Below are 18136 nucleotides of genomic sequence, written 5' to 3'. Positions count from 1 at the left end.
CCGCAGAGCCGAGAGCTCATTACACCGGGGGCGGGGGGGGGTACGGCAACGGGAAGGTGACATTCATCCCAAGCAAAGTTCGAGGCTCGCGTCCGCCCTCGGCAATAACTGCGGGTTTCTGATGATGCTGATGATTGTGCTGCTGATGATGGTGGTGGTGGTGTTTGTGATGATGCTGATGATGATTGTGATGGTGATTGTGATGATGATGGTGATGATTGTGCTGATATTTGTGATGCTGTTTGTAATGATGCCGATGATGAAGCTGATGTTTGTGATGATGGTGCTGGTGATTTATGTGATAATGATGATGTTGGTGATGTTTGTGATGATGGTGCTGGTGATGTTCGTGATAATGATGATGTTGGTGATGTTTGTGATGATGGTGCTGGTGATGTTTGTGATAATGATGATGTTGGTGATGTTTGTGATGATGTTGGCATGTCATACCTCTCTCTGCGCACGCGATTTGCTCAGATTTGGCGATGCGGTTTGGCAGCGATGGAATTTAGTTCCAGAAAGCCCCTAATTGGAAAAATGTGCCCTAGCTTTCTTAGCCCGAGCCTTCTCCGGCAGCTCTGACTAGACACGACACAGCCATAAAACACGTGGCGAGATTCCCATGCACCGTCCAGTAGACACAGCGGAACCTACAGCCCTTGGTCAATCCACTGCTGGATGACGGCCTCCCCCCCCCCACGTCTGTGTGGGCCATGGGGTTTGCTGGTCAGTGCGGGGCGGTGGAGGAGTGTAACTTTGACTTGGGAGCACGTAAGTGCAGATGACGTTCGATGTTTACACTCACTCGTACACAAAGATCCCCCGTATTGCCTATGAAAACCTGCATGTCTCCCCAGTGATGATGTTGAGTCGACTTAGGAGAGGCTCGATATATCACTCTCCGCTCCTTTGTGGCCAGGAATGAAACCTGTGTTGCCCCGGGTTTATTTGGGGTGATGTGCTAACACACGCACACACACACACGCGCAAACAAACAAACAAAGACAAAGATCCCCATATAGCCTTAACAGACTGTAGGGGCAAGTGCTGTTAGCGAGCACCTATGAAGGCCGGAACGGTACACGAGGGAGTGGGTGGCCAGCCCGACCGCCTTCGTCTCCCTAGTGGCGATGTTTACACACCGCACCAGGTACTCATTTGAGGCTAAGTCGACCTAGGGGAGGCCCGGGACCGGTTCAGATAATCGTCACTGGTGTTGGCCGTGAGCGGGAATCGAACCCGGGTCGCCAGGTTCATAGCGCAGCGCGCTAACCGCTACACTACCGCTCCCCACTACACGCACACACAGACACACACACACACATACACACACGCACACACGCACCGCGGTGTTAAGGTCACGTGTGTAACATTTGGTCAGTGACCTCATGCGGGACGACCGCGACCCCGTGGCTGTACTGCGCTCTACAGCGCAACACCAGGTCCCTCAAGCCCCCCCCACTGCCCCCCTCAACCCCCACGGCCCCCCGCCCAACCCCCACTGCCGCCAACCAATCCCCACTGCCCCCCCCCCCCAACTGCCTCCCACCAAACCCCACCGCTCAACCCCCCACCGCCCCTACACGATCACTCGCCACTGATGTTAGCCGTGTAAATCAAGACGCTGGCTCCGTACAGTGCAGTGCGCTCACCACTGCGCCACCGCTCCCCGTCCCACACACGCGCAGATACAATACACCCATTGCTGAGAAGCATTCCGGGAATCCAGTGGTGGTAACCCCCACCCCGACTCACCCCACCTCACCACGACTCATCCCACCTCACCACGACTCACCCCACCTCACCCCAACTCATCCCAACCTCACCACGACTCACCCAAACTCACCCACGACTCACCCAAACTCACCTCAACTCACCCCGACTCATCCCAACCTCACCACGACTCACCCCGACCTCACCCCACCTCACCACGACTCACCCCACCTCACCCACGACTCACCCCACCTCGCCACGACTCATTGCACGTCAGGATGAATGAAAGGAGGGATGAATGAAAGGAGGGATGAATGAACTCGAATGAGATTCACTCGGGCTGTGTGAGCGATGGGTGCTCCACCAAACAGGCGATGGAACCACCGTGGCCTTCATGGCATCGCCACTGGCGCGACGAATGAATGAAGTGGGACCCCCCCCCCCCGTGGGCCCCCCCTCCCCGTGGGCCCCCCCTCCCCGTGCCCCCCCCCGTGGGCCCCCCTCCCCGTGACCCCCCCCGTGCCCCCCCCCCGTTGCGGCTGCACAGCCTGGCCCACGTGTGCAGCTGTGACGTTCACAGTTGCCTACATGCGGTGCGAAAGAAGTTTGACATTGCGACAGTGAACACTGCTCTCTCACTCTCACACTCACTCACTCACACACTCTCACTCTCACACTCTCACACTCACTCTCTCACTCACACACACTCACTCACACTCTCTCACTCACACACTCACTCACTGACTCTCTCACACACACACTCTCTCACGCTCTCTCACTCACACACTCACTCACTGACTCTCTCACACACACACTCTCTCACTGACCCTCTCACACACTCACCCTCTCACACACACTCACACACTCACTCACACTCTCACACACTCTCTCACTCACTCACACACTCACTCTCTCACTCACTCACTCACACTCTCACACACTCTCTCACACTCTCACTCACTCTCTCACTCACCCTCTCACTCTCTCACACACTCACTCTCTCACACACTCACTCACACACTCACTCTCTCACACACTCACTCACACACTCACTCTCACTCACTCACTCTCACACACACACACTCTCTCACACACTCACTCACACTCTCTCACTCACACACTCCCTCACTCTCTCTCACTCTCTCTCACACTCTCTCACTCACTCACACACTCACACTCTCACACACTCTCTCACACTCTCACACACTCTCTCACTCACTCACACTCTCACTCACACACTCACACACTCACTCACACACTCACTCTCTCACACACTCACTCTCTCACTCACTCTCTCACACACTCTCTCACACACTCTCTCACTCACTCTCTCACTCACTCTCTGACTCTCTCACACACTCACTCTCTCACACACTCACTCACACACTCACTCTCACACACACTCACTCTCTCACTCACTCTCTCACACACACACTCTCTCACACACTCACTCACACTCTCACACACTCTCTCACTCACACACTCCCTCACTTCTCTCACTCTCTCTCTCTCTCACACACTCTCACACTCACTCACACACACACTCTCTCACACACTCACTCACTCCTACCCTGCCCTGCAGAAGGGCAGCCGAAAAAACAATTGCAAGATGAATAAAATCCCGAATGCTGTTGATGTTGGTTTATGTTGTTGTTGGTTTATGTTGTTGTTGGTTTATGTTGATGTTGGTTTATGTTGATGTTGGTTCATGTTGTTGTTGGTTTATGTTGTTGTTGGTTCATGTTGATGTTGGTTTATGTTGTTGTTGGTTTATGTTGTTGTTGGTTTATGTTGTTGGTTTATGTTGTTGTTGGTTTATGTTGTTGGTTTATGTTGATGTTGGTTCATGTTGTTGTTGGTTCATGTTGTTGTTGGTTCATGTTGATGTTGGTTTATGTTGTTGTTGGTTCATGTTGTTGTTGGTTCATGTTGTTGTTGGTTCATGTTGTTGTTGGTTCATGTTGTTGTTGGTTTATGTTGTTGTTGGTTCATGTTGTTGTTGGTTTATGTTGTTGTTGGTTCATGTTGCTGTTGGTTCATGTTGTTGTTGGTTCATGTTGTTGTTGGTTCATGTTGTTGTTGGTTTATGTTGATGTTGGTTCATGTTGTTGTTGGTTTATGTTGATGTTGGTTTATGTTGTTGTTGGTTCATGTTGTTGTTGGTTTATGTTGATGTTGGTTCATGTTGTTGTTGGTTTATGTTGATGTTGGTTTATGTTGATGTTGGTTCATGTTGTTGTTGGTTTATGTTGATGTTGGTTCATGTTGTTGTTGGTTCATGTTGTTGTTGGTTTATGTTGATGTTGGTTTATGTTGTTGTTGGTTTATGTTGGTTTATGTTGATGTTGGTTCATGTTGTTGTTGGTTTATGTTGATGTTGGTTCATGTTGTTGTTGGTTCATGTTGTTGTTGGTTTATGTTGATGTTGGTTTATGTTGATGTTGGTTTATGTTGTTGTTGGTTTATGTTGATGTTGGTTTATGTTGTTGTTGGTTTATGTTGTTGTTGGTTTATGTTGATGTTGGTTTATGTTGTTGTTGGTTTATGTTGTTATTGGTTTATGTTGGTTTATGTTGTTGTTGGTTCATGTTGTTGTTGGTTCATGTTGTTGTTGGTTCATGTTGATGTTGGTTCATGTTGTTGTTGGTTTATGTTGATGTTGGTTTATGTTGTTGTTGGTTTATGTTGTTGTTGGTTTATGTTGATGTTGGTTCATGTTGTTGTTGGTTCATGTTGTTGTTGGTTCATGTTGTTGTTGGTTTATGTTGTTGTTGGTTTATGTTGTTGTTGGTTTATGTTGATGTTGGTTTATGTTGATGTTGGTTCATGTTGTTGTTGGTTTATGTTGTTGTTGGTTCATGTTGATGTTGGTTTATGTTGTTGTTGGTTTATGTTGTTGTTGGTTTATGTTGTTGGTTTATGTTGTTGTTGGTTTATGTTGTTGTTGGTTTATGTTGTTGGTTTATGTTGATGTTGGTTCATGTTGTTGTTGGTTCATGTTGTTGTTGGTTCATGTTGATGTTGGTTTATGTTGTTGTTGGTTCATGTTGTTGTTGGTTCATGTTGTTGTTGGTTCATGTTGTTGTTGGTTTATGTTGTTGTTGGTTTATGTTGATGTTGGTTCATGTTGTTGTTGGTTTATGTTGTTGTTGGTTCATGTTGCTGTTGGTTCATGTTGTTGTTGGTTCATGTTGTTGTTGGTTCATGTTGTTGTTGGTTTATGTTGATGTTGGTTCATGTTGTTGTTGGTTTATGTTGATGTTGGTTTATGTTGTTGTTGGTTCATGTTGTTGTTGGTTTATGTTGATGTTGGTTCATGTTGTTGTTGGTTTATGTTGATGTTGGTTTATGTTGATGTTGGTTCATGTTGTTGTTGGTTTATGTTGATGTTGGTTCATGTTGTTGTTGGTTCATGTTGTTGTTGGTTTATGTTGATGTTGGTTTATGTTGTTGTTGGTTTATGTTGGTTTATGTTGATGTTGGTTCATGTTGTTGTTGGTTTATGTTGATGTTGGTTCATGTTGTTGTTGGTTCATGTTGTTGTTGGTTTATGTTGATGTTGGTTTATGTTGATGTTGGTTTATGTTGTTGTTGGTTTATGTTGATGTTGGTTTATGTTGTTGTTGGTTTATGTTGTTGTTGGTTTATGTTGATGTTGGTTTATGTTGTTGTTGGTTTATGTTGTTATTGGTTTATGTTGGTTTATGTTGTTGTTGGTTCATGTTGTTGTTGGTTCATGTTGTTGTTGGTTCATGTTGATGTTGGTTCATGTTGATGTTGGTTTATGTTGTTGTTGGTTCATGTTGATGTTGGTTCATGTTGTTGTTGGTTTATGTTGATGTTGGTTTATGTTGTTGTTGGTTCATGTTGATGTTGGTTTATGTTGATGTTGGTTTATGTTGATGTTGGTTTATGTTGTTGTTGGTTCATGTTGTTGTTGGTTCATGTTGTTGTTGGTTCATGTTGATGTTGGTTTATGTTGATGTTGGTTCATGTTGATGTTGGTTCATGTTGTTGTTGGTTTATGTTGATGTTGGTTTATGTTGATGTTGGTTCATGTTGATGTTGATGCTGACCGTGTTGTTGTTGATGACAACGACGACGTGAACGTAGCGACGAGGGTCAGGGTCACAGCGAGGGGGGTGGTGGGGGCGACCCTCGACATTCCACGTGGCACTCACGGCACGCGGTGACGTCATAGCGGAGCCGCGCGGAATGCGGTGACGTCACTGGTGACTCCCTCGGGGCCACGCGGCGCGCCGGGCGCTTGCGCAGTGCAGCACAAAGACAAAGGTCCCCATATAGCCTAAACAGACTGTCGGGGCAAGTGCTGTTAGCGAGCACCTATGAAGGCCGGAACGGTACACGAGGGGGTGGGTGGCCAGCACCACGCCCGACCGCCTTTGTCTCCCTAGTGGCGATGTTTACACACCGCACCAGGTACTCATTTGAGGCTGAGTAGACCTAGGGGAGGCCCGGGACCGGTTCAGATAATCGCTCCACTACCGCTCCCATGGTGCAGCACGACCACCACTACAGCCACACCACCACTACTACAGCTACACTACCACTACTACAGCTACACCACCACCACCACTACTACAGCTACACCACCACCACTACAGCCACACCACCACTACTACAGCTACACTACCACCGCTACTACAGCTACACTACCACCACTACTACAGCTACACCACCACCGCTACAGCTACACCACCACCACTACAGCTACACCATCACCGCTACTACAGCTACACCACCACCGCTACTACAGCTACACCACCACTATTACAGCTACACCACTACTACAGCCACACCACCACAACTACAGCCACACCACCACTACTACAGCCACACCACCACTACCACAGCTACACCACCACTACCACAGCTACACCACCACTACCACAGCCGCACCACCACCACTACAGCCACACCACCACTACTACAGCTACACCACCACCACTACAGCTACACCACCACTACAGCCACACCACCACCACTACAGCCACACCACCACCACTAAAGCTACACCACCACCACCACTACTACAGCTACACCACCACCACTACTACAGCTACACCACCACCACTACTACAGCTACACCACCACCACTACTACAGCTACACCACCACCACTACTACAGCTACACCACCACCACTACTACAGCCACACCACCACCACTACTACAGCCACACCACCACCACTACTACAGCTACACCACCACCACTACAGCTACACCACTAGTACTGCAGCCACACCACAACTACTACAGCCACACCACCACTACTACAGCCACACCACAACTACTACAGCCACACCACCACAGCCACACCACTACTACTACAGCTACTCCAGTACAGCACCACCACTACTACAACACCACCAGTAAAGCACCACCACTACTACTACACTACCACTACTACAACACCACCAGTACAGCACCACCACTACTACAGCACCACCAGTACAGCACCACCACTACTACAGCACCACCAGTACAGCACCACCGCTACTACTACACCACCACTACTACAACACCACCAGTACAGCACCACCACTACTACAGCACCAGTACAGCACCACCACTACTACAGCACCACCAGTACAGCACCACCACTACTACAGCACCACCAGTACAGCACCACCGCTACTACTACACCACCACTACTACAACACCACCAGTACAGCACCACTACTACTACACTAACTGTGCTTCTGCTGCATTTTCAGAGCCTGACCGCAAGACGGCAAGGAATTGGCAAGATCTTCATCCAGCAGTGGACTGATCATGGCTAATCATAATAATGAACGGTACAAAAGTCAGCTTCGGCTAACAGTGCTATAGCAGCTCGTTTAGTTTATATACAAATTACATTCCGGGCCACGACTAGCACGAGTAGCGAGCGCGCGAACCGACGCTGCACCACCGCTGCACAACCACTGCACCACCGCTGCACAACCGCTGCACCACCGCTGCACCACCGCTCCATCGCGGCGCGCATCCGCGACATGCCTCGTGACGCTGCGAGTCGCTCCGCCGCTTCAAGCGACGGGGAGCACAGAGGGCGCCTGCGTGCCGAGGGCATCACCATCGGGGGAGGGGTGGGGGCCCTCTTCCCTCGCTGGGCGCTTGCACGCGAGAGGCTTTCCTTTGGTCACTCCCCAGGGCCCCTCCGACCCCCTTCCTAAGGTGCGCCGTTCTCCCTCCTTCGACCGCCACTCCGTCGTCAGCCTCGACCAGGGCTCCCATCGCCCCTGGGTGGCGACGTCTCCTGCAGCCTCGCTAAGCGATCGCTCTTGGCGGCCAGCGCAACGCGCCACGCCATGGGCCCCCGCGTGCGTCCCCCCTCCCCCGTCCCGGGGCCCCATCCACACCGCAGGGGGCCCTGGCCGCCTTGAATTCGTTCATTAAAAGTTGCCACAACTGAAGCGGGACCTTGGGGAGGGGGGCTGGCTGGCTGGCTGGCTCATCGTGGCCAGCAGTGAGGGAAGGTTTTAATGAATGAGAGTGTGTCTGTGGGTCCTCCCTGGACATCTACAGTGCAGTTCATTGGATTCCTCCATTCTTCAGCAAGATTCTGATTCTGGGTAGAGAGCGGGGGGGGGGGGGTTACGGACCACAGATCACCCTGCACCTTCCCCTCCAGCGGGGTGGGATGGATGATGACGATGTGGAGAGGTTAAAGAGGTAGAGATGGGGCAAGGAGGGATGTAGAGAGAGAGAGAGAGGGATGAAGAGAGGAGGGATGGATGAAAATGGCCGGAGAGGCAGAGAGGGAACAACTGATGATGATAAACTAAATCGATCAACTATTTTTTTATTTTACCAGGTAAAACCCACCGAGCTACGCCACTTTTTTTTTCAGAAGCGACCTGGCCACAAATGATAGCTCAATGAAGTGGCTTATCACTTGGAAGTGGATTGCCGTCAAATAATCAAAACGCGTGATGTTGATTCTAAATTGTGGAGGGAAAGACCGGAGGAACCGGATAAAAATCCACGCCGCCACGGGGAGAGAGACGCCGCAAACTCCACAAATACAGCAGCAGGCGTCGTCAGGCTCGGGATCGAACCCACGGACTTCCTGTGTACCAGGCGAGGTAGTTAACGTCTCGTCACCGTAGCGCCGAGGTAGGGAGAGAGGGATGGAGGAAGGCAGGCAGGGAGGGATTGGTGTTGATGCGAAGGGAGGCATGGAGGCAGGGAGGGAGCGAGCGGGGCTGTAGGTGCCGGATGGAGGCAGGGTGTGGCTCTCACGCACGGCAGGAGACGGCAGCAGGGGGCGATGCCTCTCCCTCTCTCACTCCGCTCCGCTGTTCCCCCGCATAGCAACCGCGCTCCGCAATTCGCGACCAACAATCCCACGCGGGCTCCCAAATCTACACACACTGACCGGCGTGGTGAAGTATGGCCAAACATCCCCCCCCCCCAAGCCACAAATATGGCTCGACACGGCGGGAGAAGTCCGTCATCCAGCAGTGGATAGATCGTGGGGGGCGGCGATGAAAACGCGCAAATTTAATTAGCATCAACTCAAGAGACTCCTGATTAAGTGCGCACCACAATCTAGAGAACCGTGCGAATCGTGGCACCTCTCAGTAGTGATTCACGCCTGTCCTCCCCACCCCCTCCGACACAGCAACACAAATAATTCTCAACGGAATCGAGTGCTTGACGGGAATCTAAAGCGCCCCCCACCCCCCTTTTCCACGACCTTCCTGCCCATTGCCGTCTTAGCAATGGGCCCACGACGACTCCTCCTCCTCATCCTCGCAGCAGCAGCAGCCCCCGGTACGAGCCACTCGCGGCCGTGACACCGCTCCAACAAGTGAGCCTCCTCCACATGCACGCGGCAGCTGCAAGTTGTGAAAGTTTGTTCAGCGCGCTCCACCACCACCCTCCTCGCGGCACGCCATCAACACCACCACCCACCAAAGACAAAGATCCCCCCTGTAGGCTTGACAGACTGTTGGGGCAAGTGCCGTTAGCGAGTTCGGGCGCGGCGCAAGTGGAGGTGGGTGGCCAGCACCACGCCAGCACGCCTTTGTCTCCCCGGTGGTAATGTTTACACATCGCGCCAGGTACTCATTTGAGGCTGAGTCGACCTAGACGAGGTCCAGAACCGGTTCAAATACTCACCACTTTTTGGTGGTGAGCGGAAATGGAACTCGGTTGGTCAGGTTGGTGGTGCGGCGCGTTGACCGCTGCACGACCTCCTCCCAATGACACCACGCACGCACCACGCACCACGCACGCACCACGCACGGCCACCACCAGCCAAGCTCTATCCACTGCTGGGTAGACGACTGCCCAAGCCGCCAACTCTGGCACGCCCCGCACTGCCACTCGTCGACTCGCGCTCCTCCCCTCTCGCAAAGCGCTCGCGACAACCCCCTTCCCCCCACCACCAACATCACCCCAGCTCACCCCCCCACACACTACCCCCCACTACACCCCCCCACCACCAACATCACCCCAGCTCACCCCCCCACGCACTACCCCCCCCCACTACACCCCCCCCCCCACACGCGCGCCGCCTCGCCAGGGGTCGGCCCAGGACGGAGCGGCAGTCACGCGTCCCGCGACTCCTCTGCGCTCCATCCCTCTCACAGCACTCACGCACGCGAGACAAAGACCCCCGTGTAGCCTTCACAGACTGTAGGGGCAAGTGCTGTTAGCGAGTAGTAGCACCTGTGAAGGCCGGCACGGTACACGAGGGGGTGGGTGGCCAGCACCACGCCCGACCGCCTTTGTCTCCCCAGTGGCGACGTTTACTACACACCGCACCGGGTACTCATTTTGAGGCTGAGTCAACCTGGGGGATGCCCAGGACCGGTTCAGATAATCGTCACCGATGTCGGCTGTTCGTGGAATTCGAACTCGCGGTTGCCGGGTTCGTAGCTAACCACGGCGCCACCGCTCGACTCATGAACACTCAATGATCAGGGCTGGCTACGTGCGGTGCGAAAGAAGTCCGCCCCTCGCCACGCACCCCCTCAACCCCCTCTCTGCCCCCCCCCCCTGTCGGGACGCGAGTCACTCAGCGAGGACAACCAGCTGATCGCTACATCACCACAATGGCCACGCGGGAAATCCTCCCTCCCCTCCTGCCTGAGCAAGTCGGGGGCGACGGACCGCTGCAGGTCGTCATCACCGCTCCACCCCAGCGCGGTGCGGCCAGCCCTGAGCGTGCCACCTCTTCGCGCCACCTCTTCGTGCCACGTGCTAACCGCTGCGCCACCGCCCCTCCCCCCCCCCTGTGACGTAACACAAGACAAAGACGAGACGAAGATCCCCCGCCCCCCCCTCCCGTGTCGGCAGCGCGCGCCGTCAGGTGGTGACGAGAGGCGCCGTCAGGTGGTGGCGAGAGGCGCCGTCAGGTGGTGACGAGAGGCGCCGTCAGGTGGTGACGAGAGGCGCCGTCAGGTGGTGACGAGAGGCGCCGTCAGGTGGTGACGAGAGGCGCCGTCAGGTGGTGACGAGAGGCGCCGTCAGGTGGTGGCGAGAGGCGCCGTCAGGTGATGGCGAGAGGCGCCGTCAGGTGGTGACGAGAGGCGCCGTCAGGTGGTGGCGAGAGGCGCCGTCAGGTGGTGACGAGAGGCGCCGTCAGGTGGTGACGAGAGGCGCCGTCAGGTGGTGGCGAGAGGCGCCGTCAGGTGGTGACGAGAGGCGCCGTCAGGTGGTGACGAGAGGCGCCGTCAGGTGGTGACGAGAGGCGCCGTCAGGTGGTGACGAGAGGCGCCGTCAGGTGGTGACGAGAGGCGCCGTCAGGTGGTGACGAGAGGCGCCGTCAGGTGGTGACGAGAGGCGCCGTCAGGTGGTGGCGAGAGGCGCCGTCAGGTGGTGGCGAGAGGCGCCGTCAGGTGGTGGCGAGAGGCGCCGTCAGGTGGTGGCGAGAGGCGCCGTCAGGTGGTGGCGAGAGGCGCCGTCAGGTGGTGGCGAGAGGCGCCGTCAGGTGGTGGCGAGAGGCGCCGTGCGTGAATCAATAACACGACGGAGTTCATTAAACACGTGGGGGGCAACACACGCGCACGCCCAGACATGCCCGGGCAAGTTGGGTTTGGGGGGGGGGGCAGGAGGAAGAGGCGCGAGTCCACGGGACGACTGCGGAACGCAGAAGGAGCGGGGTGGGGGTGGGGGTGGATGCGGCGAGGAGGAGGAGGAGGACGGGGAGTGAAAACGACGGGCGGCGGGGAGAGTCTCCAGACAGCCGCCGGGACACGTGGCCTGGGCGAGACGCGGCGGGAGACACGGGGAGGGGGGCACTGGGGACGGAATGAGCCCAGACTGGGCAAGGGTGGGAGGGGGTCGACTCACGAGGAGACGGAGCCCAGACGGGGGTGGGACAGCGAGGGCCTGCGAGGCTGGGGAGGGACGGGGGAGGGAGTGTGGGGGGAGGGAGGGAGTGTGGGGGGAGGAGGGCCGAGATGCGATTGGGTCAAGATGGGACACATGGGGGGGGGTTAGTTTCGTTAAAGGGAACTGGAGTTCGTGTCGCTGGGGTGAATGCAGGGGGAGCGGTGGCGCAGTGGTTAGCGCAGCGCGATACGAAGCCGGCTACGCGAGTTCGGTTCCAGCAGCACGGCTCAGAGCAGGCGGCGAGTGATGTCGGAAGCGGCCCCACGTCCCTTGCCGTTCACCAAGGCGCACACTGAACGACGGTGGTGAAGTATGGTCAAACAACTCCCGTCAACCGCACGGTGTGCTCAGGTCTTCGTCAAACAGTGGATTGACAAAAGGCTGCAAGTTATTCTCTCGATGTTGTACGATAATACACGCGAATTACACCCTCAGATATATTAATATAGCACGAGTAGCACATACAAAGGTCCCCCGTGTAGTCTTAACATGCTGTTGGGGCAAGTGCTGTTAGCGAGCACCTATGAAGGCCGGCACGGCACACGAGGGGGTGGGTGGCCAGCACCACGCCCGACCACCTTTGTCTCCCCAGTGGCGATGTTTACACATCGCACCAGGTACTCATTTTAGGCTGAGTCGACCTAGGGGAGACCCAAGACTGATGATGGTCGTGAGCGGGACTCGAACTCGGGTCGCCGGGTTTGTAGCGCAGCGCGCTCACCGCTACACTACCGCTCCCCATCATCATCATCACCACCATAACCATCAACACCATCACCTAATTACCACCATCACATTTAAATTGAATTTTGTACCATTTGTGCAAAACTCAATTTAAATGTAAATATGCAAATACTTCAATGAAGGAAATCCTCGCTCCCTCCATGGGAACGTGGACTTAACATCATTATCATAAGGGGAATCGTGGGCGAGCGGTGGGAACGATGGCGGTGAGCGTGGTGGTGTCACGCGCCAATGGCATTCAACTTCTCCACCGGAGCGGTGGCGCAGCGGTGAGCGCACTGCGCCGTGAACCCCGTGGGGTCGCTCCCGAGTTCGACTCCCGACCACGGCTGGCAAACTAAACCGAGATCAGTGGCGGGTTCGATATTCGAACCGGTGCATACCCCCCCCCCCCCCCCCACAACAATACAAACCCGGATTGACCGGAGTGGTGAAGTATGGTCAAACAGCCCCTCGACGAGCTAGATTTGAAGCTTTCGTGACTGCAGGAATCCATACTCTCTGGTTCTTTCGGTGAAGTCACGTGCCGAAAGAACCAGCGAGTAGAGCTGCTCGACGACTGACACAGCACGGGAGAGGCCTCTCATACAGCAGTGGCTTCACCAAGGCCTGTTAATGATTACCTTATCATTATTGATCATCATTGTTCCACAGCAATACCCCGACTTACGTCTCCCACCTTGAACGTCGTTTGGTAAACGCGTCGTCGCTTTATCGTGAACGCCGCTACCGTCGCCTCCACCCCACGCCGACGTCGCCGACGGCATCATCGTCCGCCCTTTCTCGTCATCTGTCGCCTCTCAGCCTTCGTCCTCCTCCACCACCACCACCACCCACCGCTACCGCCCTGTAAATCGCTTCGACGAACGTCGTTTCGATATTCGTCGTTGCAATGCCCCGACGTAAACCGGGGCATTGCCGTATCTTTATTTACTCAGCGGCGCGTGCAATGTAAAAAAAATAACTTGAGTGAAAATAAGCACCTCGGGATGAGTCATATCGATATAAACTCAACTATTTTATTTTACCAAGTAATGCCCACCGAGCTACGTAGCTCTTTTTCAGAAGCCACCTGGCCATAAATGATAACTCGACGAAGTGGCTTGTCACGTGGAAATTTGCAGCAGGGTAAAACCGGGAGAATCCGGAGAAAAATCCACGCGACCACGGGTGAAGAAAAGCCCACGCAGACTCCAAATATTATACAGCAGTAGCAGCAGGCGTCAGGGTCGGGATCGAACCCGCGACCTCCTTCAACACCAGGCGAGGTTTAATTTAGGAGTCGCATGAAGTCGTCACGTCTGTCTCAGATCTTGGGAGGCTTCTGCTGCTGTCGACGTGTCACGCTCACTATGGTGGTGCATATACAGTGCGTAAAGAATAGCTCCGATTTTAATCTCCAAAAAGTGATTACATGCACAGTACCTGCGGCTCAATTGCAACCGGAGCTGCCTGGGGCGAAGGTCCGGAAAATATTCACTCCAACCCTGCTGCAGGGTGGGATGGGTAGGTGAGGCACTCGAAATATAGAATCTTGATTAATACGCCCAATATGATGATGCTACGATGTGATTAATCAATGGATTATGATTGTGTGTGCGCGGTTCTTGATTTTAAGTATGATGAGTAATATAGCCATACGGTACACATATGTAACTGCCCTAAACAAAGTTTCATATATTTTTGTATAAATTTCCATTGACCAGGGAGGTGAAGTATGGTCAAACAACCCCGGAGACTGACCTGGGCTGGGGTGGGGGCTGGGTCCGGACCCGCCTGAACAATCCAGCAGCGGCTTGAACTGTTTAAAAATGATTGAACGTTCCTTGTTTTGCACAAGGAATACGTTACCCACTACAACGCAAGTAGGAGCAGTGAGTCACCTTCCACCACGGACCTCTCCGTTCACTTCGCAAAACAGAACCAACACCCCGTGAAGAAGAACAAGCCCCCCCCCCCCATCTCTCTCCCTGTTTCGGCGGATCTCCCGTATCTGGGCCAAACCCCGTGGCGGCCTTAAAGGAGCACAGCGCGCGCGCGCGGTGCGTGCGTGCGCCTTACAAGGCCTCGTAATCATGGGATTCTTAGTCATCGCGGAGATGATGTCACCACGGCGAGCAAACACGGCTCGCGAATAACTCAACTCCCTCACCAGCAGCAGCCGCCGCCACAGCCACCACCCTCTCCCCCCAAAGACAAAGATCCCCTCTCGTACAGCCTTAAACAGACTTTGTTTTTTAAGGACCAGTTGCAACTTAGGAAGGTCAGCAAACGGCACACGATGGGGGTGTGAGCCCAACACCACGGCCGGCCGACTTCGTCTCCCCAGTGGCGATGTTTACATGCCGCACCAGGTACTAGTTTGAGGCGGAGTCGACCTAGGGGAGGCCCAAACACCGGCTCATACATAGATCGTTAATGGTGTGTTGGTCGTGAGCGGGAATCGAACTCGGGATTGCCGAGTTCGTAGCGCGGCGTGTTGCTGTACACGCGAGTTTCTCTCATTGCCATTCACGCTGTGTGTTTCTGGCAGGGGGAAGGAGGCGATGCCCAGGCGCATCAGTGACAGCCCTGAAATTGCTTGCCCCACGCCACCGCTGCGCAAGGAGTTTCATCAGAGGGGGTCCTCAAATCCCCTATGGTGGGTCAGTTGACCTCCTCCCCTCTCATCTCACTCCACTCCCCTCCACGCACTCTCCTACCCCTCTCATCTCACTCTACTCACCTCCACACACTCTCCTACCCCTCTCATCTCACTCCACTCCCCTCCACGCACTCTCCTACCCCTCTCATCTCACTCTACTCACCTCCACTCGCTCTCATGCCTCTCCCCTCTCATCTCACTCCACTCCCCTCCACGCACTCTCCTACCCCTCTCATCTCACTCTACTCACCTCCACTCGCTCTCATGCCTCTCCCCTCTCATCTCACTCCACTCCCCTCCACGCACTCTCCTACCCCTCTCAGCTCACTCTACTCACCTCCACGCTCTCTCCTGCCTCTCCCCTCTCACTCTACTCCGCTCCACGCACTCTCCTACCCCTCCCCTCTCATCTCACTCCACTCCCCTCCACTCGCTCTCATGCCTCTCCCCTCTCATCTCACTCTACTCCCCTCCACGCACTCTCCTACCTCTCCCTCTCATCTCACTCTACTCCCCTCCACGCACTCTCCTACCTCTCCCTCTCATCTCACTCTACTCCCCTCCACGCTCTCTCCTGCCTCTCCACTCTCATCTCACTCTACTCCCCTCCACGCACTCTCCTACCCCTCTCATCTCACTCCACTCCCCTCCACGCACTCTCAAGTTTAGAACTCCAGACATCCGTGCTCTCGACTCCCCGGCCCTGCCCAAGTGTGCGCTTGGGCAGCACAACGTCTTGAGACGACGTCTTGAGACGACGTCTTGAGACGACGTCTTGAGACGACGTCTTGAGACGACGTCATATTGAACCGATGCACACACCCCAATCTGTACGTAACAACAACAATCAGACAAATCGCGGCTCTGTCAATCCACTGCTGGATGAAGGCCACCCCACGCCGCCTCGGTCGTGAGCGTTCTTTGACCAGACGTCACCGCTCAGTTCGCCTAATCACTGCGCCACCGCTCCACTGCCGAAACGAGCGCGTTCAGTGATTTCAGCTGACAGGAGCTGCATGAGAGATGAACAACACCGCAGTAGATAGAGCAGCACATTGTGAGCTGAGTATTCACTCGGCCCAGTGCTGTTGCTCACAGCGTGGAGAGCAGTCGACGACACACAGGGCACGGCGACACGGCCAAGACTCGTGACGGAGTCGCAGGTCAGGGTTGATGGAGCGCGAGGAGATGGAGCGAGGTGACCGGTGGATCATTACTACATCGCAGGGTCGTGAGAGACGGCGACGGCTTTGGGAGGCCTTCATCCAGCGGTGGATTGATCATGGCTGATGACGAGTTGAGAGTCTGATGGTGATGATGGTGTTTATGATGTTGATGGCGGTGATTAGCACGATTGGCTACGTACAGTGCGAAAGAAGTTCAACATTCATACACATGCGTACAGTAAATTGAACTGAACGATCAACTATACGTGCATTTTTATTTATTTAAAGCTTTCGTGACTGCAGGGATTAATATTCTTGGTTCTTTCGGTAAAGTCACGTAGAAGGGAAACAATAAAATAATTTTAAAAAATTATCGCTGTGGCTTTCACACCTGATGATGATTGCTTGTGTTGCAGTCGAAGCGTCGTGAGAATTTTATTGATTTATATTATTATTTTATTGTTTCCCTTCTACGTGACTTTACCGAAAGAACCAAGAATATATACACGTGCATAGCTTAGTGGTTAACGCTGCCCTACGAACCCAGCGACCTGAGTTACGATTCCCGCTCACGGTCAACACCAGTGACGATTATCTGAACCGGTCCTGGGCTTCCCCTATGCCGACTCAGCCTCAAATGAGTACCTGATGCGATATGTAAAACATCGCCATTGGGGAGACAAAGGCGGCCGGGCATGGCTCCGACCACCCACCCCTCCCGTGCCGTACCGGCCTTCAGGGGTGCTCGCTAACAACGCGTGACCCAACAGTCTATTGAAGGCTATAAGGGGCATGGTTGTGTTTGGTGATTATGATGGCAGTGGTCCTGATAATGATGGTGCTGATGGTGCTGATGATGATGCTGCTGATGGTGACGGTGCTGATGGGATGGTGACGGTGCCGAGTGGTGCGGGTGCTGTCCGGGAGGCGCTCACCTCGGCTCCTCGGCTCCTCCGCTCCTCGCACGCAACTTCACGAGTGACGCGCCACGGCCCGCGCCGTCAGCTGTTAAAGGGCGGCGCCGTCAGCTGTTAAAAGGGCGGCGCCGTCAGCTGTTAAAGGGCGGTGACGTCAGCTGGTCCATTGCGAAAGAGCGGCGCGCGCCACGGGGCGGGGCCTTGTGGTGACGCCTCGTCCCGAGGGTGGAGGGCTGGGGTGGTGAGCTCGGGTCTGCAGGGGTGAGCCCATCGTGAATGGTGAGTGGGGGTGGGTCGTGTGAAGTGGGGTGGAGGGAGGGCCGGGCTGTGCAAGGTGAGCGTCGGGGTGTTGGGTGGTGAAGCTGGTCGTGGTAGTAAGCTGGTGGTGAGTGTGGTGAGCTGCTGGTCAGTGTGGAGAGCTGGTGATGAGTGTGGCGAACTGGTGGTGAGTGTGGTGAGCTGGTGGTGAGTGTGGTGAGCTGCTGGTGAGTGTGGTGAGCTGCTGGTGAGCTGCTGGTGAGTGTGGTGAGCTGCTGGTGAGTGTGGTGAGTGTGGTGAGCTGGTGGTGAGCTGCTGGTGAGTGTGG

At 54.4% G+C, this 18136-nt stretch overlaps 1 long non-coding RNA gene across 1 annotated transcript in view; it reads right to left on the bottom strand.

Annotated features, from left to right (window-relative positions):
- LOC142930360 (uncharacterized) overlaps positions 1-17657 on the bottom strand; it is a 38546-nt gene extending 20889 nt beyond the window's left edge. Inside the window, exon 1 of the long non-coding RNA XR_012946269.1 lies at positions 17569-17657. This is a non-coding gene — a long non-coding RNA (uncharacterized LOC142930360). The remainder of the gene's footprint in view (positions 1-17568) is intronic.
- Between the last annotated feature and the right edge of the window lie 479 nt (positions 17658-18136).

This window comes from Petromyzon marinus, chromosome 38 (genome assembly GCF_048934315.1).
Source record: "Petromyzon marinus isolate PM22_M1 ecotype Great Lakes invasive population chromosome 38, UKy_Petmar_22M1.pri1.0, whole genome shotgun sequence".
NCBI classification, from domain to species: domain Eukaryota; kingdom Metazoa; phylum Chordata; class Hyperoartia; order Petromyzontiformes; family Petromyzontidae; genus Petromyzon; species Petromyzon marinus.
This window is presented reverse-complemented; position numbering and strand designations above follow the sequence as displayed.